The following is a 23428-nucleotide window of genomic DNA, read 5'->3' as shown; positions in this document are numbered from 1 at the left end:
CAGATAAAGTAACATCAGGTTGCTTTTGAAATTGTTCACTTTATTATCTCATAACTTCTTTTTTTCTTTCTGAAAAGTAAAACCAAAGAGCAAAGAAAACAACAAAAATCCCACCCCTTTTAAGACAATGTAATTATATTTTTAATCATCTCAAAGGTAGAACTAAGATATTTCAAAGTAGGACATTAAGATCGTTTTAAAAACAAAGGGGAAGGGATCTGTGTTACATTACTCAAGTTGATGTTCTTGAAACTTGACCAGGAAAAAGTCACTTTCTCAGAGGGTGAATACATTATTCATATTGGGGCTTGTGTAGTCCAGTGTCTTATTTTTAAAAGCTGGAGGTCTCTTATCAATGCCAGAATACTAGGATATTCTGTTTTATCATATGGTGTCCAGTTATTTCTACAGCAAACACGATTGCCGAAATAATACGTCTGCCTTCAGTTGCTAATAAAAAAAATAATGGGATGAAAGAGCCATAGAAATAAAGCAATATAGACATGGCCAACAGTTTAAAACTATTGACTTTTTTTTTTTTTTTTGCCTTATCAAGTCTCTCTTTTTCATTATTTTACTCAGAGACATAGCTTTTAAAACGTAAACTTCTGATCTGACTTCTGAATGGGTAGTAATTCATATTATTTTAGTTTTACATGCATATCAGGAAGCAGAATTATCACAGGTGGGATGTTTTATTAATATTATTTCACCAATAAATAGATTTTGTGGTCATTTATTTTAGCTTACATGATATCTTCTTAGATTCTGGATATTTGGTGGATGCTAAACATCATTTTATAAACTGTACACCTTATAAATCAGTCATAATATTTAGAACTCTAGTACATAACTTCAAAAATAAGAGAATAAACACTTCAAGATTACTCAAAATTTATGAGGTTTGAGGTAATAGTTGCCAAGAAATAATATGCTACCCATTTTTATTAATTTTGTTTGATTGAAATTTCTTTTTGAAAAATTATAGCAAAGATGATTAGTAAAAACTTTAAAAATACTGTTCTTTCCAGTTTTACATCTTACCTCATTTGACTAGGAAAAAAACCCCTCTAGGGATGAAGACTGGGAGCTTTTGTTACTGAGTTCGCACTGTTTCCTAGATGGAACCCCAGTGACGATCTCTCTTAATCTTTGTGTTTAATAATTAATTATTCTGATTGTTTGGCTTTGCTCTCTGGCGGTATTGTTAGGAGACTACACGACACTATTCCATTTCATCAGGAAGCTTGCATTTTTATTTCTTACCTAAAGACCACATTTAGTCCCGTTGGAGAACAGCCTGGGATGCATGGCAAAGACATGCAAAATAATAGCTTTTTCTTAATCTTTAGACATGAGTTCATAATTTAGAAAAACCTCATAGTTGTTCCCCAACAGCCTGGATAATGTGCTTTGTATTGAAAAATCACACTGGAGACTGTTTATTTACAAGGGTCTAAACATCCGTATCTTTATGGCTTTCTCCTGTCACAATAAATCACCAGCTATAAGTTGTCCTTTGTTGGTTTTGGTAAAAATCAAATGAAACCCAGCAGGCGATCTCAAAGTGCATTGTCCGAGAGTGTAAAAATGCTTCGTCGATGACAGATCATACTGTTCTTATTAAAGCTAAGAACATGGACTTCACTTTGCTTTTTGACCCTGGTACTCTACTGTCAAGGTGATTTTATTTCTACAAATTTCCCTTCTGCTGGCCTCATCAATGATTCACCATAAAACATTAGACAAATTCCCGTCATCTGTACATGATTACAGCAGGTTCTGTGGTGCTTCTCACTGCAATGAAAATGATGTTTTTCAGCTTTGTCTAAAGAGGAATCAGTTTACATGTTCTTCCCTTGTCTTCTTGTTTTAATACCACATTATGAAATGATATGGAACCAGCGAAAAGCATCCTGATGTGCCATTGAATACCATTTGCTAAAACTTCAGCTAATCTCCATGTATTTTTAAAGAGAGAGAAAAATACTGTACTTAGCAAACAATGACATGTGGACAGGACCTGTGGGATCATCCGATCTCTTTGAGATGTAAATGTACTAAAGCTATGGGTTCTCAGACCTATGACCTGCATTGTATTTTTTAAAAAAATGTTTACAAATAACTTTAAAAGTAACTAGGTAAAATAGTAATATCTACAAGATTCTGAAGCTATCAACGCTGCTAAGCAACCAGCAGACTGTGGAAGAAACAGACACTGACTGGTCTTCCTCTTTGAACTCTCAGACTGGTTTTCATTGTGTCACTTCTGTGGTGTGGTGCTATTCTATGACCGAAAGCAGTTATATACAGGATGAAAATGTTTACTGCATATTTTCAGGGGATATGTAGTCTACAAAATTACACAACCACAACAAAAAATAATAGTAAGCATTAACTGAGCATCTGCTAACTGCTGGGCATACACTATCTCATTTTGCATACACTATCTCATTTAATCTCAACCTAGCAATCTATAATAATAAAAGCATATAGCAATATGCTAATTAGACTGGACTTCCTTCCAGATGATTGTCCTGACAAAACTGGGGCTTCAAGGGAAGCCCGGGTCCTAGGTGCCAGAGGGAAGCCAGTGCCAGCAGCTGGGGGAAGGAAGACACACTCTTGCACTAATTTCATGCATCAGGCCTCTAGTGTAAATATTCTATCTAATAAAAGAGTAATATGCAAATTGACCGTATCACCACTACACCCACAAGCCACGCCCACAAGCCAATCAGGAGCGAATATGCAAATAAACTCAACCAAGATGGCTGCAGCCACAGAGAGCAGGAGGGAGGCTTGGGTTTCCCTGGCAATGGAGGTAGCCAAGCTTTCCACCTGCCCTTGCCGGCCTAGGCCTCCACTTAAGGCTACAAAGTTTCAATGATAGAAGATAAATAAATCCAAACAGAAATGGTGGCAGCCACGGAGCTGGAAAGAGCAGGAGGCTAGGGTTGCCCCCGGCAATGGAGGAAGCCAAGCTTCTGAAGCCCTGGCCTGCCTTGGCCTCCGCTCAAGGCTACAAAGTTCCAATTATGGAAGATACATAAATCCCAACAGAAATGGCTGCCTCCATGGAGCAAACAGGAGGCTTGGCTCCACTCCAGGCTACAAAGTTTCAATTGTAGAAGATAAATAAATCCCAGATACCAGGGCCTCCGCTTGGGTCACCGGGGGGCATGGCCGGCCTGCAAACCACCACAGGCCCCTTGCCCAGGCTGCCCCACACCCCAAAGGAACCCCCACCCTGATCTGGGACACCCTTTAGGGCAAACCAGCTGGCCCCCACCCATGCACCAGGCCTCTATCCTATCTAATAAAAGAGTAATATGCAGATTGACCATCACTCCAACACACAAGATGGCTGCCCCCATGTGGTCAAAGATCCTGCCCCCATGTGGACACAAGATGGCCACGACAAGATGGCCAGCAGGGGAGAACAGTTGGGAGGGACCAGGCCTGCAAGGGAGGGCAGTTGGGGACGATCAAGCCTGCAGGGGAGGGCAGTTAGGGGTGACCAGGCCAGCAGAGGAGGGAAGTTGGGGGTGACCGGGCCTGCAGGGAAGGGCAGTTGGGGGGGGACCAGGCCTGCAGGGGAGGGCAGTTAGGGGCAAACAGGCTGGCAGGGAAGCAGTAAGGCATCAATCAGGCTGGCAGGGGAGTGGTTAGGGGGTGAGCAGGCTGGCAGGCAGAAGCGGTTAGGGGCAATCAGGTAGGCAGGCAGGCGAGCAGTTGGGAGCCAGTAGTCCTGGATTGTGAGAAGGATGTCCGACTGCCTGTTTAGGCCTGATCCCACTGATCGGGCCTAAACAGGCAGTCGGACATCCCTTGAGGGGTCCCAGATTGGAGAGGGTGCAGGCTGGGCTGAGGGACACCCCCCTCCGTGCAAGAATTTCATGCACTGGGCCTCTAGTAATGATGATAAAACTGAGTCTCAGAATGACAGTAGCTTATCCAAAATTTCAGAACAACTTAGTGACAGCATAAGAACTGAATGCATATTTGTCTAAATGCAAGTTAGTGTTTTTTGTACTGAGCTATACATTTCTTTGGCAGACAAAAAGAAAAGTGAGAAACCTAGGCAGTTTAGCTCTATGCTGAAGTTTTCAATGTTGCAATATACTGTCATTGTCACTCTGAGAAGCTCCCATTACATTATAATACTCTTCCTACAAATTTCTAAATGGCTACATCTTGCCTAAGAAATTATGTAGAAATATTTCATTGAAGCTTCACCCTCATCCCTACTATGTCCTTTCAAATGTCTGGAACTCCAACAAGTTAGACTTCATGATTGTTTCCACTACACATTTGGGTTGTTCTCATTGGAGAAAAATTCCTTCCTTTACTCCTGGTTTCTATGAGGAGAGATTTTCTCTTAGCACAATATTAGTCCTTTTCTGTCTCATGCTTACCTATCTCTGGGAAGATGGAGTAACTTTCTGATGGATGCATTTGGGAAAGGATCGGGAATTCCTGGCATATCTCTGCCATTCCCACGATGGGACCTAGCTGCTGAATTTGGATCTTGCTGTGCTAGAGCACAGGTTTGGGGGTTGTGCCACTGGCTGATCAGCCTGGCTGACTCCAGGATTCCATTAGCACGTGCATTTGGCTCTTGAACTAAGCTGCATCCTTCAACATGGCACCTGCCAATAGTAAAGTCTATTGTGTATTTTAGTTTGTTTTATTTTTCAGCTTGCTCAGAACCTTGGTGGAGAAGAGAGGTGCTATTTATTGAAGAGTTTCCCTGAGATTCTGAAAATGCTGTTCCCTCTACCTAGATTACCTCCTTCAATATCAACATACCAAAATCCCACTTACCTTTCTGAAATGCCTTTCCTCCTGTAAATTTCTCTACATAACAGTCCCACGTGGGTAGAATCTTTCCTTCTTCCAAACCTCCTTAGAACTTTGTTAAGACCTCTTTGAACATGTATCTTAGCCCTCTTCTTTTACTTATATATTCACTTTAAAAGTATGAAGTCCTACTCTGAGCATCGTTATACCTGGGGTTACAGTAGCCCACAATTCAGATGAGGTCCCTATCTCCCTTGAATTGTTAGCTTAGCAGAGTAGGCACAGGTAGGAAAATAATGACAAATGGAATGACTGGTGAATGGGAGTACAAGGGGCCATGTTAGGGGGAGGGGAGGCATGTGGCAAAGGTGCCTAACCTAGATTGGGGCATGGTCAAGGTCTCAGCCAGACTGTGTTCCTTTTTGGAACTTGAGAACTTCTTCCAAGCTACTAAGCCACTTTCAGAAGTTACTTTTAAGCTTATAGTTAAAAAAGGAGTAAGAGTTAGCTGGGCCGATGGACGAGATGGCTAGGGAGCAGATAGTGAGAAGGGAGCAGCTTTCGGGAAATGAAGTAGCATGTAAGAAGGGTCCAGGGTTGGGCAGACAGCAGAACACACCACAGGCGTTGGCAGTAGGCCTGATTTTTGGAGAACAGAGCATCACACAGTAGAATAAGTATTTGTTGAATTGAATTATTTTTCATTAAAGTGAGCTCTCTTAATCTTTCCTTGGGAATGCTCTAAAACAATAATGATTATTATTTGTGAAACATTTATAGCATGCCAGATGCTGAGTTAAGACATATTACCTTATTTAACCTTTCAAATAACTTAATTATGGTGCTATCATTTCAATTTTAATATAATAAAACCAGATTCAGATACATTAAGTAATATGTCAAAGGTGACAACACTAATTTGAGACAGGGCCTGGGCCCAGGAGTCCCCTCATTCCAAAGTCCTCTCTGTGACAGTCACTACTGCTACGGCTGCTGCTGAATATCTCCTCTAATCAGTGTTTACTGTCTGCAGTCATATTCTAAGTGCTCTGCGCACATTGTCTGACTTAATCCGCATAACAGCCCTATGGTTGGCAGTATTATGTTTTATCCTTGTTTTACAAAGACAGACATTCAGGGTGGCCAAGGAGCTGGGTTCACAGAGCTATTAGGTGATGGGGCCGGGATCTGCAGCTAAGCTGTCTGTCTCCAGAGCTCAAGTTTCTTAATCACAATTTTCAGGAAAAAAATTTACAGCGACAACAAAAATTTTGCCTCGGTGCTAAGAATCTCGGGAGAAGAAATGGTGAAAAATACGTAGAGTTTCAGAATAATTGGGTTTCTGGAAACCATGAAAAATGATCGTTGGAAGGCCTGATTTTTAAAATTGGCATATTCATGTATGGATATTACTTAGAGAAAGTTTATAAAACAGGTTGTGCTGGAAGAAAATAGATGGTGGTTAGTAAATAATTTTGTTTAGTTGACATAGCAAAGAGTACGAACTATGAGTGGTAATGAATCAGTTTTGAACAGAAGCTATGGAAGAGCAGGCAGAAGAGAGGCAGGTGTAAGGTTCACGAACAGGATATACTATTTGACTTAGAGAAAGTTAGATACATTTCCAATTCCTGAAAACGGGATCTTCACCAGCACAGCGATGGTTTAGGATGATTACATACTTGCAAAATCATAGACTGTTTTTCAATAGCACGCATATCATCTATAGACCACCGGATATATGGAATTTTGCTTTGGGGAAGTTGATAAAAAATGAGTTAGATATATGCTATTCAGAGATTTGCTTTTATGGAATTTTAGTATTTTCTAGGACACAGAGCATTCTGAAGATGACTTAATACATTCATTGCTTACGACAATGATTTCGGAATTGCTCTTATGGCATATGTCAGGGGGATATGAAGCCACCCTCAAATGATGACCTGGAAGGGTAAAAGGGTCTCAGTTTGTGTTGAGCCATGACCTACTCCGTAAGCCCCTCATACACTTGTTTCCATCTCATTTTCTCACCCTCAGATTCCAGTCTGCTCTAATTGCCTCGAAGCTGCACAGAGAACTTTCCTGAGACTTAAAGTTTGGCCTGACCCGTGTCCCCTTTGTCTTTCCCATTAAAAATCCTGGACCCCAGCTCTTAAAGTCTTCAACCGGTCCTGAGCATGCAACCTAATAAATCTTGCTAATATTTTAATGCTGGTGTACTTATAGGGAAAGTCCAGCAGCTGGTCTTCTCTCACGGGTACCAGAAGTATGATTTCATACTAATTCTTTTTTCTTAAAAATATGAGACCAAGGGTTGAGAGGAGGGTAGATCAGAAAAATAATACTTGCTGGATTGGGTTGTAAATGTATAGTTGTTGCATGTTGGGTAAATCATGGTATTTTCTGGGACTCAGATTCATCAGCTTTAAGATGAAGATACAAATACTTACTTTTACTAATTCATTTTACTAGATTGACAAACCCATCCAATGATTTTCTATTTTATAAATCCCACTTGATGTGGAGCTTCTGGAAATAATGCTCTTTACTACCTAGCAGGCATCCTGTAAGTATCTGAAAATGGGAGTTGTGTGATTCAATGTAGTAACATACAGGGAATTCAACATAGGTCAAAGAGGAAGGTGGTGGGAAAAGTTTTTCTTTTATTTGTTTGTTTATAAATCAGATGGAATTTTACAAGTTTCAAATCACTTGGGCTAGATAGCCCATAACAGAATAGTAGAGAAAGAGAAAGAAAGGAGGAGGAAGAGGGAAGGAGAGGGAGGGGACAAAGAGGAGGACGTTTGGATGTTGAAGAGCAGATGAGTTCAGTTTTGCATTTAGAGTTTGGTGTTATCCATGGGTTCAGGCATCCACTGTGGTTCTTGAAGCATATACCCTGCAGATAAGGGGAGACCACTTTATATGTAAATCATATCCAACAATGAAATACTTTTTCTGCTTTTTTTCAACAACTGCTTACTGACTGCTTAGTTTATGCCAGGCCTTTTTTTTTTTTTTTTTTTTTTTTAATTAACTTCGGAGAGGAAGGGAGAGGGATAGGGAGAGGAAGATAGAAACATCAATGATGAGAGAGAATTAGTGATGGGCTGCCTCCTGCACACTCCCTACTGGGGACGGAGCACAAAACCCGGGAATTGAGCTCTGACCTCCTGATTCATAGGTCAACACTCAACCACTGAGGCACACCAGCCACAGTTCTTCACACTGGATCTGAGCAAGGTCCAGGCACTTGCTGGTTATGGCCATGTGGGACATGACACTGAACCGGTTTGTCCACCCATTGGCCTGTCTCCGCCAGTGGGGAGTGCTGGGATCCACATGTGACACCGCTGGCCGGCAGGGCTGTGCCATTACTTGGAGATTTCCGGGAGGCAGTGAGGTTCTGTCTCTAAGGATGAGGGAGCGTTTGTTGGGGAGGATTAGGTTTCCAGGTGGAGACCACTGTGGTCCTGGGAGACCCAGGGCAGGGAGGGGGAGCCAGACCCTGAGCCTGGCCCCAGCTCCTGGGGGAGATGGCTGCACTGAGCCAGGGAAGGGCTGGCCAGGGCTGCATCAGCAAGTGGTGGGTGTGGGCCTGCACGGCTCGCTGCCTGCCCGGAGGGGGGTTGGGGGTGTGGGGGAGTGGGGGGGGTGGTTGCAGGGGCGAGCCAGGCTGGGAGAAGCTGTGCTCTCCAGGGAGGCGGGGTGCAGACCAGCTGGGAGTGGACGCCCGAGTTCGGCAGGAAAAGGATGGCGAGTCCTGTGGCAGTTTCCACGGCTACTGCCAGAAAGTGCCACAGGCCGGGCTCAAACAACCATTTACCTCTCAGTTCTGGAGGCCAGAGGTCAAAATAAGTGTGGGCCGAGCTCACTCCTTTGGGCGGCGCCAGGGGCCAGTCCCTCCTTCAGGGCCTCTGGCAGCCTCTGGCCACGCCCCCCAGCTTCCCCCCCCCCCCCCCCCGCCCCCAGAAGGCCCTGCTCCCTGGGCTTGTGGCTGCATTGCTCCATTCGCTGCCTCTGTCTTCACAGTACCATCACCTCCGAGCATCCTCCTCTGCTTCTTCTTCTCTTCTTATATGGCTACTTGTCCCTGGATTTAGGACTCATCTCTATGCCAGGCCTATTTTTTTTTAAATTGCTTTTAGAGAGGGAGAGGGGGAGAGAGAGAGGGAGAGAGAGAGGGAGAGGTAGTGGGAGAGGGGAGGAAGGAGAGGGAGAGGGAGAAGGAAGGGGGAGCGGGGAGGAGAGAGGGGAGAGGAGAAAGGGGAGAGGGAGAGAAACATCCATATGTTGATTCCACAAAGCACCATGACAGGGGATCAAACCTACAACCTGGGTATGTGCCCTGACCAGGACTAGAACCCATGACCTTTTGGAGTACAGGACAATGCTCCACCAACTGAGCCACCCCCTCCAGGGCCCAGGCCTATTTTCATAACAAGTCAATCAGAACGGCAAGAACTCCCCTTAGCCCCTTGCACTGGTTATCTAGTTTTGTGCAACACATTGTCATAAATTTAGCGTCTTAAAACAACCCCAATTTCTGATCCCATAGTCAGGAGTCTGGTCCTCTATTCCAGCTCTCCCCAGGCTAAGTCACCATGCGGGCCAGAGCTATGGTCTGCTCTAGGGCTCGAATCCTCCTCCAAGCTTCCTGGTTGTTGGCAGAATTCAGTTCCTAGCAGTTGTCTACCTGAAATCCCCCTTTTCCACTGGCTATTGCCCAGGGACCCCTCTTGGCAGCTACAGGATCAATTTCTTGCCACGTGTCTCCCTCCATACATAAAGGGGAGGTCAATGCATGACTACGTCCTTAAGGCTAGAAGGAGACTCTCATTTGTAATCTCTCAGGGAAGTCCTGGATTCCAAATGTTGACACATTTCATTATACAATTGCAAAAAACACACACTAATGTCAGCACCCATCTCATCAGAAAAGTGTTTAAGCATTGGGAAGCTGCCCAACTCATCTGTGAATACAAATTTTAAAAATTCTAATTTCCATTTCAAAGTTTGAATTTTGTCATTGGTAAAAAAAGAAAGCAAAAAGAACAAAAACCACTAAAAATTGCTTTCCTTGACGTATTAAGGTCAAATTGCTCATTTCCCCTTCCAGATGGTGACTGCTAAATACCCAAATCAGAATAACCATAATTTGTCAGATGCTCTTTAGGTAAAAATGGTATTCTCTAAATAACAGCTATTTCAGCTCTCATCCTATATACTAAAAGGCTAATATATGCAAATCGACCCAATGGCAGAATGACTGGTCGCTATGATGTGCACTGACCACCAGGGGGTAGGCGCTCAACGCAGGAGCTGCCCCCAGCCCACAGGCCCCAATCTCCTGAACAGGGCCTGCCAGCCAACCTCTCAGTCCTTTCCTGATGGGGCTCCGATTCCTGATGGGGAACCGAAAACCGGGGGTGGGTGGCAGTGGGAGTGGGTGGCACCAGGCCAAAGCCCCCACCCTGAGGATCACCCCACACACAGAGGGCGCCCGGCATCGGGGGATGGGGCTGGTGAGCGGGCAGGAACGGCCAACCTCTCGGTCCCTCCCCCTGGCTGATAGGCTCTGATCGCCCGATGGTGCACAGGGAACCTGGGGTGGGTGGTGGCAGGGGGCCAGATGGCCCTGATCGCAGGCCAGGCCTAGGGACCGTACCCATGTACGAATTTCGTGCACAGGGCCTTTAATATTGAATAATTTCCCTTTTCTTGAGACAATACCTTATCATCTTGGTTTTTGACCTCAAGACCTTCCAAAGAGTCAGTAAGGTCAACGATATTTTCAGAATAATACCAAGATGTTATTTGTCTCTTTTCACTGCACTGACAGTTGGAAAGACAGCGACGAGTGAGGTGACTGATACCTTAGCATAGTCAAGGCAGGGGCATCACACTGTGCTGGTAGCCACAGTTTACTGCCACGCACTAGCAATAATAAAAAAAAATACCAGTTGCATTTAAAAATGCCCTTGATGTAACAGTAACTATTATACATTTTATTAAATCTTGACTCTTGAATGTATATATTATATTATCTTAAGTCAGGAAATGAAAAGCTCACATAAAGCTTTCATGTTTTTATTCATATTTTGCTTTGTACTCTTATTTTGCTTTAATGTTGAGAACACTTAAATTCATTAACATATCTTATAAATATTCTATCATAGTAGTTTTTTTCCAATTATTTTTATTAAGGTATTATATGTGTACATATCTTACCATTGCCCCCCGCCACCCCACTCCCATATATGCCCTCACCCCCCAGAGTTTTTCGTCCATTGGTTATGTTTATATGCATGCATACAAGTCCTTTGGTTGATCTCTTATCTTCCCCACCTCTCCCTAACCTTCCTGCTGTAATTTGACAGACTATTTGATGCTTTACTGCCTATGTATCTATCTTTTTGTTCAAGTTTATAATGTTCTTTATTATCCATAAATGAGTGAGATCATGTGGTATTTTTCTTTCATTGACTGGCTTATTTCACTCAGCATAATGTTCTCCAATTCCATCCAGGTTGCTGCAAATGGTAAGAATTCCTTCTTTTTTATGGCAGCATAATATTCCATTGTGTAGATGTACCATAGTTTTCTGATCCAGTCATCTGCTGATGGGCACCTAGGCTGTTTCCAGATCTTAGCTATGGTGAATTGTGCTGCTATGAACATAGGGGTGCATATAGCCTTTCTGATTGGTGTTCCCAGTTTCTTAGGATATATTCCTAGGAGTGGGATTACTGGGTCAAATGGGTATCATAGTAGTTTTATTATGCACTTTAAAAAATACTTAACTTTTCAATCACTTATAGTTTCTTTTGCTTTGTTGTATTAAAGATGATCTAACATTTCTCCCCAAATTACTATAAGTTCTCTAAACATTACTGTCTTAGAATGCATTCTTTATCTTTTTCTACATTTTAACATATAATTTGAAAAGGCATAAATCAGAAATTAACTTTAGACATAATAGATTAAGAAAAAGCTTTAACCCCTGTAATATTTGAAGGTGACCTGAAATTCTAAACTGAAAAAAAAGAACACTTTAAAAATCTATTTAATTCCTTCTCTAACCTCCTAAACTCAATATCAAATTTTGAGCAGAGTTCTGGTAAAAACAGTGGAGTATTCAAATGCTGTGCTCACCTCCTTTCATGACCACACCAAAATTACAACTAAATTATAGAACAACCACCGTTGAGGATCACCTGAAGACTAACTAAACTGGACTCATAAGTACAGATATAGAGAAGAAGACACCTTGAGACTGGTGGGAGGGGCAGAGACTAGAAATAAGGCTGGTCACACATCCACAGGTGGTGGTTAAGAATCTGGAGAAATGTGTTGGCTGCAGAGGCTCTTCCTGAGAAGTGAGGGATCCTAGCCCCACACTGGGCTTCCCAGCCCATAGTACCAGTGCCAGAAGAGGAATTCCCACAACATCTGGCACTGAACATCAGTGTGGATTTTGTCCAGGTGAGGTGGAGGACTGCTGTAGACCCAGATGTTTTCTTAAAGGGCCCATACACAAATTTACTTACAAGCACTCACCTTTCTAGCTGCTCTTCCTTCGCTGGAAGTGAGTGCTTGTAATTAAATCTGTCCCTTTCCCTTCGCTCTCTCTAAAAAGTCACTAAAACATATTTAAAAAAGATATCTTGAGACAAAATGAAAATAAAAACACAATGACCCAAAATCTAGGGGACACAGCCAAAGCATTTTTTGAGAGAGAAATTCATAACAATACAGGCTTACCTCAAGAAACAAGAAAAATCTCAAATAAACAACCTAAACTTGTTCAAGGAACTAGGAAAAGAAGAGCAAACAGAGCCCAAAGTGAGTAGAAGAAAGAAAATAATAAAGATAAGATGAGAAATAAATTAAATGGAGCCTAAAAAATTACAAAATATCAATAAAACCAAGAGCTGGTTCTTTGAAAAGAGAAACAAAATTGATAAACCTTTTACCAGACCCATCAAGGGAAAAAAAAAAAAAGAGAGGAGAGAGTACATAAATAAATACAATTAGAAATGAATAAGGAACAGTGACAACTGTCACTACAGAAATAGAATTATTAGAAAATACTACAAATAATTATATGTCAACAAATGGATAATATGGAAGAAATGGAGACATTCCTAGAAACATACAACCTTCTATGAATGAAACAAGAAGAAACAGAAAATTTGAACTGACTAGTAACTACTAATGAAATTAAATCAGTAATCAAGAAACTTCCAACACACAAAATTCCTGAACTAGACGACTTCACAGGTGAATTTTCCCAAACATTCAAAGAAGAATTAACACCTATCCTCAAATTATTTCAAAAATTTGAAGAGGCGGAAGGCTCTTATGCTTATTTTATGAGGCCAGAATTACCCTGATTCTGAAACTAGACAAAGGCATTACAAAAAATAAAAAATAAAAAAAATTATAGGCCAATATCTATGTAAACATAGATGCAAAAATCCTCAACAAAATATGAGCAAATCAAATTTATCAATACATTAAAAAGACCATACATCATAATTAAGTGGGATTTATTTCTGGGATGGAAGGTTGGCTCAATATCCTCCAATCAATTAACATTATACACCATATAAACAAAATGAGGGTTAAAAATAATATGATCTATCAATAAATGCAGAAAAGCACTTGACAGATATTCATCCTATACAATAAAAGGTTAATATGCACATTGTCCCCTTGGGAGTTCGACCCACTGGGAGTTTGCTCGCTATGATGTGCGCTGACCACCAAGGGTTGGCATGGAATGAAGGAAGGCCGCAGCTGGCAGGCGGGAACGAAGGCCCTGATCAGCCTTGATTGCTGGCCAGGCCTAGGGACCCTACCCATGCACGAATTTCATGCACTGGGCCTCTAGGTTATAATAACAACTCTCAGCTAAGTGTGAATAGAGGGAACATTTATACCACAACATAATAATGGCTGTATATGACAAACCCGCTAACATAAAACTCAATGGGCAAAAACTTAAAGCATTTTCCTTAAGATCTGGAACAAGAGAGGATGTCTGTGTTTCCCACCTTTTCATCCACTGTTAGACGTTCTAACCACAGCAAATCAGACAAGAAAAAGAATTAAAAGGCACTCAAGTTGGAAAGGAAGAAGTAAAACTGTCATTATTTGCAGATGACATGATACAGAACACCAAAAACTATTAGAACTTATAAATTCAGTAAAGAAGCAGGTTACAAAATGATTATTCAGAAATTGCTTGCATTTTAAACACCAGTAACAAACTATCAAAGAGAAATTAAGCAAACAATCCCATTTACAATTGCATAAAAACTATACCTAGGAATAAATTTACCCAAGGTGGTAAAAGACCTGTACTCAGAAAATTATAAGACACTGAAGAAGATCCAAATAAATGAAAGCATATACCATGCTCATGGATAAGAGTTAACATCATTAAAATGTCCATACTACCCAAATTAATCCATATATTCAAAGCAATCCATATCAAAATACCAATGGCATTTTTTTTACATAGCTAGATCAAATATTCCTAAAATTTATATAGGACCATAATGGACCCCAAGCAGCCAAAGAAACCTTGTAAAAAAAGAATGAAGTTGGATGTATCTGATATCAAAATATATTACATCAAGTCAACATGCTACTTGCTTAAAAACAGACACATAGTTCAATGCAATGGAATAGAGAGCCCAGAAATAAACACATGTCTATATGGCAAATGAATCTATAACAAGAAAGCAAGAATATACAATGTGGTAAAGACATTCAATTCAATAAATAGTGTTGGAAAGACTGGAAAAAAACGACAACAAACAAACACAAAAAAAAACTGACAAACAAAAACTGAACACTTTCTTATACCATATGAAAAATAAACTCAAAATGGAATAAAGACTTAAAAGTAAAACCTGAAACTGTAAAACTCTTAGAAGAAAGTTAGACAGTAAACTTTTGGATATTGCTATTAGTAATATATTTTCTGATTTTTCTCCTTGGGCAAGGGAAACAAAAGAAACAATAAACAAATGGAACTACATCAAACTAAAATGTTTTTGCACAGTAGATGAAATCTCTACAAAACCAAAAGAGCACCTTCAGAATGACAGAAGGTATTTGCCAATGATGCAGCTGATAAGGGGTTAATATTCAAACTTTAATAAAAACATATGTGACTTAACACAAAAAAATTTGATTAAAAAATGGGGAGAGGACCTGAATAGGCATTTCTCCAAAGAGGACATACAGATGGCCAATAGACATTGAAAAGATGCTCAACATCACTAACCATCAGAGAAATGCAAATTAAATCACAATTAGATATTACCTCACACCTATCAGAATGGCTATCATCAACAAATCAACAAGCCGCAAGCGTTGGGGAGGAAAGTAAACCCTGGTTCCCTGATGGTGGGATTGCAAATTGGTGCAATCACTTTGGAAAACAGTATGGGAATTCCTGAAAAAACTAAAAATAGAACTGCCACATGACCCAGCAACCACTCTCTTGGGTATTTATCCAAAGAAATCTGAAATAGTAATTAAAAAAAGATATATGCATCCCTGTGTTTATGGCAGCATTATTTACTATTGGTAAGATAGGGAAGCAGCCCACGTGCCAATCCACAGATGAATGGATAGAGAAGAGGTGGTATGTATATACAATTAAATATTACTTGGCCATAAAAAGAATGAAATCTTCCCACCATTTGCAACAGCATGGAGGGACCTAGAGGGTATTATGCTAAGTGAAGTAAGTCAGACAGAAAAAGACAAATATTATATTATATTACTTATATGTGAAATCTAAAAAAATAAAATATATGAGCAAACAAAACAGAAATAAACCAATAGATACAGAGAACAAACTGATGGTTGCCAGATGCAGGGGAGGTTGGGAGCTGTGGGAAAATGTAAAGCAATTGAAAAGTACAAATTGGTGGTTGAAAAATGGTCACAGTATGTAAAGTACAGCATAGGAAATATAGTCAATAATATTGTGATAAGAATGTATGTTGCCAGGTGAGATCTAGACTTATTGTGGGGATCACTCATAAGTTATATAAATGTCTAACCATTATGCTGTACACCTGAAACTAATATAATATTGTATGCCAACTGTAATCCTATATAATAAAAGGCTAATATGCAAATTGTCCCCTCAACCAAGAGTTCGACTGGGAGTTCAACCACTCGCTGCCCCTCCCCTGGCCAGCCCCACCCCTGATTGCCCTTCCCACCCTGATCAAGGGCAGGGCCGGCCCACCAACCACCCGTGACCCCTTTCCCTGGCCACCTCCGCCCCCGATCGGCCCCCCAACCCTGATCGGAGGCAGGGCTGGCCGGACCCCACCAGTGCACAAATTTGTGCACCAGGCCTCTAGTTGAACAATAAAAAAATGAAAGTTCATTTCTTTTGTGATATACTTTGCTAATGTAAAATAGAATAATAACACTTTTACAAATAGTATTACTTTTGTATCAGGTAGATAATGACATTTGGTGTTGTTCAATGATAATAGTAGCCCAGCAGTTTTAATCGATTTGCTACATTGATAAAAGGTAAATAGACATCTGCAGGGCTGTCTTGTGCCTTTATTTTCTCAAAGCAAAGGAACCATAAACTAAACATTTCAAATGCGAGTTTTTTCTCTGAAAGCATTATGCCTATTAGAATAGGCAGAAAGGAACTTTGCTCACTGAGTGCCCCATGGTAAGTGGTGAGTTTTAGGGCTAAGCCAAGCTGGCATGCAGAAGGGGCTGCTGTTGATCTTTTGTACCAATTTTGGATTAATTGTGATCTACAGCACTGCGTAAACATGCTATCCTAGTGCTTCAGCTTCTCCACAGCTAAACAGTAATCCTTCTTAATGCTCTAAGTCAACTTTTAGGCCTTAGCAGAATTTGCCTTAATCTCTGGCTAGTAAGTTAACTGATTTACAAAACATAATCCATGAGCCCAGAATCTTAAGGATGTGTGAATAGCAGCAACCTACCTATACAGCTTCTCTGGACTGGAATCATTTCACTGCAACACAAGCTGATGAAAGAGATGACCTCACATTGTGAAATTTTGGAATCTGGTTATTTTGTATTTTAACATAACAGGTCAACAAGTGACCTGTAAATGTGTGCACATGCACGTGTGTGTGTGTGTGTGTGTGTGTGTGTGTGTGTGTGTGATTGCCATTTGTAATTTTATAAATTTTGCTCATTGGAGAAAATTACTTTTCTGATTTGTACATTTTCTTCTTATGTTTTTTGCAACTACTGTCGTCAATCATCTGCATTAGAGACAGATCTTTCTCCATGCTTAGGTACCATTTTATTTTATTTCCTAATTATTTAAGCATGTACATTATGATGATAGAAAACTGCCCTATATATTATGCCTGGTTTTAGTCCTTCTAATTGGAGTATAACTGTCAGTATTAGTGATGACAGCCTCAGATGGTTCAATAATGTAGTTTGGTTTTGAAATCACTCATGTTGCCTGGCTTTTTAATTTGAAACTCACTCGGCTGTCAGGTTCTCCACGGTTACCTTCTCTCTGACTTCCGGCCAGCCAGGCACTTTCCTATTTGGTTGTCTGCTCCATTCCTCTCCACGCCTCTCAGGGCCCTCTGGTTTCTTGCCTACCTCTTTTCTTTGTTACGGTTTCTCTCAGATTGCTAAAGTTAAATTTGTTAAGCCTCCCAGTTTCATGGGAGACATTCTGTATATAGTTTGTAAGTATAACTTTTCTTTACCCAATTCTGACTTCATAGACCTTGGTTTTCTTCAGAGGACTATAAATGTTCATATGGCCTTCCTTGTACTTACAGATGTATTTGGAATTCTGGTTGAGTCTTTGTATAACCACCAATGTAATTGTTGGGTCCCTGTTTGCTCTCATGGATGGGGTGTCCCCCCAAAAAATGTACACACACTATGTCTGTAGATTATATTACATTTTGAAAATGAAATGTATTTTAATAAACACTGCCTCTGTGATTATTCAAAGTATGTATACATTTTTTTGGGAACACCCTGTATATGAGAAATATAGCCTGGAAATGGAGGCAAGCAAGCGGACGAGAAACCTTGTTACCTTGATGGGGAGAACGTGCTTAGAGTATTTTGCATTTAGGGACTTCTTCTTCCTTAATATAGACCCCTATTGCAGAGCATGAATGTGTCTTTTGGGTGACGTGTGTCTGTGGGGGTGTCTGTGCATGGGTGCACACTCGCCTGCAGGTGCTTGATTCATGTCACTGGCAGGATGAGCAGGGAGAACCCTCACTGCGTGCCTCACAGGTAAGGAAATGTTGGAGCAAACAGGCATGAGTGTGCTAAGGCCAATGCTGGATGGTCAGGATGTACTTTCAGGGATTATTTTGTCCCATAGATTGTCTAGTAGTGGGAGGAAGAGCATTGCTAGGAAAAGAAATCCTGGAAGTAGGGGGTGAGAGTTGCCTAAAGGAAGCTAGGGAAGAATTGGGCGATGGAGAGATGAAGTGACTCTCTCTCCCTGGACGGCGGTCCTGAGGGCAGGTGTGCAAGGGTCAGTACTGGGACATGTCTACTGAGAGCCCACCTTTTAGTGAGTTAAGATTTTTAGCTCATAGAGATAGTCCTTTGGACTATAGAGATAGGCCCATAAAACACACTATTTGGACATTCCACCTTTACTCTGCTGTGACTCTTTCCAAATAGCCTCCACCCTTAGTAGTGTGTGAAACTTTATCCAGCCTTGAGGGGATGCGATGTGATGTGGATGAAGACCTGGGGAGTGAAGGAGTCTGGCTTCCCACAGCGAGCCTGTGTGAGGGAGGCTGCAGTCCACGGTTCCAGGGAGATGTGAAAGGCGGCAGATACAGGTTGAAAAAGCAAGACAGACCAGTGATATGAATACAGCTGCCAGCAAGAGAACTCAGGAGTGACACGCATGCATTAAACAGTTACGTACTGAGCACATATTATGTGCGTGGCCCCGTTTTAGGGATAACCCATCAGGGAACCAAAGATTTCTGATCTTGAGGTGCCTATATTCTAATACAGAATGGGAGTGGGGGCAGAAAATAAACAAGAGACATGATAAATAATGTGACGAAAAGTATTATAGGACAAAAAAAAAAGAATAGATTAGTATTAGGGAGATGAGGAGTGCTGGGTAGGAATGAGGATGAAATTTCAAATAGGTCATCAGAGTGAGTCTAGTTGAAATGATGTAATTGACTTTGGGAAGATCGTCTTATGCTAAGAGAGTGAACCCTGTAGTTATCCAGAGGAAGAATGTTCCAGACAGAGCTGACAAGGAGTGCAAATGTCCTAGGAGGGCATGTGTCCAGCTTTTTCTGAGGAGCAGAAAGGAAGCTGATGCCTGGGCCACGGGGTGGGCAAGGACAAGGGGGATGAAAAGGTCCTGGGTGACCTGGGAGCTTGTTCTCCTGAAGATACAGGGTTTTGCCATGACTTTTTTTTTTAAATAAATCTTTATTGTTCAGATTATTACAATTGTTTCTCCTTTTTTTCCCCCATATCTCCCCATCACCCGGTTCCCTCCCCCCCGTTGTCCTTATCCATAGGTGTATGATTTTTGTCCAGTCTCTTCCCATACCCCCCACACAGACACCCCTTTCCCCTGAGAATTATCAATCCACTCCCATTCTATGCCTCTGATTCTATTATGTTCACCAGTTTATTCTGTTCCTCAGATTTTGAATCCACTTGATTTTTAGAATCACTTGTTGATAGATATTTGTTGTTCATAATTTTTATCTTTACTTTTTTCTTCTTTTTCCTCTTTTTAAAGAATACCTTTCAGCATTTCATATAATACTGGTTTGGTGGTGATGAACTCCTTTAGCTTTTTCTTATCTGTGAAGCTCTTTAACTGCCCTTCAATTCTGAATGATAACTTTGCTGGGTAGAGTAATCTTGGTTGTAGGTTCTTGCTATTCATCACTTTGAATATTTCTTGCCATTCCTGTCTGGCCTACATAGTTTCCGTTGAGAAATCAGCTGACAGTCATATGGGTGCTCCCTTGTAGGTAACTAACTGTTTTTCTCTTGCTGCTTGTAAGATTCTCTCTTTGTCTTTTGCTCTTGGCATTTTAATTATGATGTGTCTTGGTGTGGTCCTCTTTGGATTCCTCTTGTTTGGGGTTCTGTGCGCTTCCTGAACTTTTAAGTCTATTTCTTTCACCAGGTGGGGGAAGTTTTCTGTCATTATTTCTTCAAATAGGTTTTCAGTATCTTGCCCTCTCTCTTCTGGCACCCCAAAAATTCGGATATTGGTACGCTTAAAGCCATCCCGGAGGCTCCTTATGTTATCCTCACACTTTTGGATTCTTCTTTCTTTCCGCCTCTCTGGTTGGGTGTTTTTTTCTTCCTCATATTCCAGATCTTTGGTTTGACTCTTCGGGTGCGGTGGTCTACTCTGTATATTCTTTATTTCAGACAGTGTATGCATAATTTCTGACTGGTCCTTTTCCATTTTTTTGGTATTCTCATTAAGGTCCTTGAAGGTCTCTTCAAGTTTCTCAGCGGTTTTTAGGAGATTCTTGAGTAACCTTATAAATATGGTTCTGAACACTGTGTCATCCATTAGTTTGCTTTCATCTATCTCTCCTACTTTTGACATACTTAGATGTCTCCACATTTTGGCTGCCTCCCTGTGTTGATGGAGTGGCTTTGTGTGGTCGGTGACCTATAGGGGCCGGTAGCTCAGCTTCCCCAATCACCCTAGGTGGTCGCTCTTGGTACTCCCCTTTGTGGGCTGAGTGGAAAGTCTTGGTGTAGTTAAAAGCCCTGATTGCTGTTGGTACACTGGGAGGAATTGACCTCCGGTCCAATTGGTTGTGAGGGCCTGCTGTGTCTATAATGGAAGAATTGCTGTGCTGGAGACACAGTAGGGTTTTGGTGCTCACTGAGTCTGCCTCTTGAATGTGTCCCTTATGAGAGTGGTTGAAATCTGGTGTCGTCCACACAGACAGAAAAGTCACTCTCACTCTCCGACCGATGGCCGAGAGTCCCGTAGGCGTCTGGGTCCCCTGCGTGTCCCCAGAAACTGGAGTTCAGAGTGGTTGGGATTGTTGGTATCACTGGCGGGAGTTGATCTCCAAGCCAGTTGGCTGTGAGGATTAGCAGTGTCTCCGCTGGGAGAGCTTCTGTGCTCAGCTTGGATGGGGCGGAGTCTCAGGGTGGCACAGACAAGCTTTGGTTTCCCATCTGCTCCGCCCTAAGAGGGGCGGTTTCTCCGTGCCCGAATTAATGGCTGTGTGCCTCTGAGAGAAGGCAGCTTTCGAGTCTCGCCCGCTGCCAAACAGACCAGTTTCTCCCCAGCTGGGGCTGGATTTCAGTGCAGACTGGAGGTTTTGCCTTTCTCCCGAACTAGAAATCCAGTCACTGGGAGGGCTGTGCTCAGCTTGGATGGGGCGGAGTCTCAGAATGGCACAGACAAACTTGGTTTCCGTCTGCGCCCCTAAGAGGGCCGGTTCCTCCGTGCCCTAATCAAAGGCTGCGCACCTCTGAGAGAAGGCAGCTTTCGAGCCTCGCCCACCGCCAAACAGACCAGCTTCTCCCTGACTGCAGCTGGACCTCAGTGCAGTCGGGAGGTTTTGTTTTTCTCCCAAACGAGAAAGCTAGCCATGCAGTGTCTGCTGCCCTCCCTCTCCACGCGCCGCGAGCAAGCCTGCTGCGTATTCAGCCGCCCGCCCTTTCCGCGCTCACGGATCTCCGCACCTCCACAGCTCCTGAGGCTCAGCGTTCCCTCTCTGTTTTTCTCTAGTTGTAGGTTTTCCACTCTGCCAGCTTTCCATTGGTTCTGGACGGTGTGTGCTCTGTTTTCCAGTTGTAGTTTCAAAATTGTTGTGGTAGGCAACAGTTAGGTGTTTACCTTATGCCGCCATCTTGGTTTCTCCCGCCATGACTTTGACTTTCATCCTGAATCAAATGGGGAGCCATTCAGTAAAGTGACATGAGCTGACTTATGTTTTTAAAAGAAACTATGGCTTCTTTGTTGAGAATTGACTGTGAACTGGTACAATTTGGAGCAGGGAGACCTTTGGGAACTAATGGATGGTCCAGGCAAGAGCAGATGTAGCAATGTGGATGCCAGCTGTGTTTCACTGTCTACCAAAATGCTAACTTCTTTAAGTTTTAGAGATTGTATTAACACTGTTGTCAATGGTCAGAATTTAGTTTTTAGATACAATGAAAAGGTTATTCATAGTTTCCCTAATTATTTGTTTATTATTCTTTTTCACTTTCCTAATTTACATATTTTGACCTGAAGTGCATATTTCATTTTAAATCCTACCCCTGGATTCTACAGATAAGTGGTTCTTATATTTTATATTAGTGGCCCAGAATTTCAAAGGAAAAACTATGACTTAATGGAAATTTCTGGCAGTAGAAGTAGTGTAGTAGAAAACATTAACATGGAGGAGGGATGTGGGGGTGGGAAGGGAACAAGAGAAATATAAACTCATCGCAGTAGAGATCTGAAAATCAAGTAAGGAAAATCTGAAAAAAATACCAGGAATACAGGTGTGCCTCACTTTAAGAAAAGATGGTATGTAAAAATTCAAATGTTCAAGGCAGTATGTCTATTTGACAAGAGAGAGAGATCAGATTGTCAAATCCTCTCACTTTTCAGGTGAGGAAATGGGTGTCCAGCAAAGCTGAGTGCAAAGTTCGATGACAGTACTGATTTCCTACCTCCTGCTGGGCTCCCGCTGCTCCATGCTGCTCATCAATTAAAGGGGGGTGATTATGGCTGTTGTAAAACTGGTCCCCTTTGAACAGTCGGCTTCCCTGGTGATTTAAAATATTTTACAGGTCATTAATTACACATTAAGAGATTGGTGGCTACAGGGGTGTCTATAAAGCTCTTGCAAATATCTATGAAATAGAAATGAATAAGAATTTTTGAAATTAGAATTTTAGTTAATAAGAAAATACGATTTAATTTTCAAACATCAATTAATATGTAACTGGTGCCATAAAGTTAGATATTTCTCTAAACACTCATATATTCTACAAGCAAGACTGAGCAAATTGAAGACAGAGGACGTGTCCTTGTGATCTCTTTGCCCAGTACAGGGTCCTGAACATAGCCTCTGGAGTTCATTGTTAAATTAAATTCAGTTTAATACACATAATATTCTCTCCACACAGGAGCCCAATGGCAACATTGTAAATATATTTACATATAGCATACAATTTGGTCAGAACTTTTCTTAGTCGTTTAAAAATGGAAATAATTTGTTTTGAGTTATTTGTTCAAACCTCACAGTCACACAAAGCATTCTTTGGCAATCAGATAATCCAAGGGAAATGTCAACTTTTAATGAGTGCAGCCACATATACCAAAACTGCAAATATGTATCTCTATATATTTATTAATTCTCACCAATGGTCTTTTTCCCACTCTAAAATGCCCAGGAGAGGGGGAATAAAAGAAGGGGAGAGGGATTGAGGGAAAAAAAAATAAACAGTGAAAAGTAAAATAGAAAGTTCTAATACTTAATAATACCCTCCTTCATATGTGTTTGTTCCTTTATTAACTCCTGTATATTTGAATATAGAGAAATAGTGTGGTATAACAGTTAAGATCAGAGGCTCTTGA

Source organism: Cnephaeus nilssonii (assembly GCF_951640355.1).
Source record: "Cnephaeus nilssonii genome assembly, chromosome: 1".
Lineage (NCBI taxonomy): Eukaryota > Metazoa > Chordata > Mammalia > Chiroptera > Vespertilionidae > Cnephaeus > Cnephaeus nilssonii.
The sequence above is the reverse complement of the archived record's forward strand: the minus strand, read 5'-3'. Positions refer to the sequence as shown.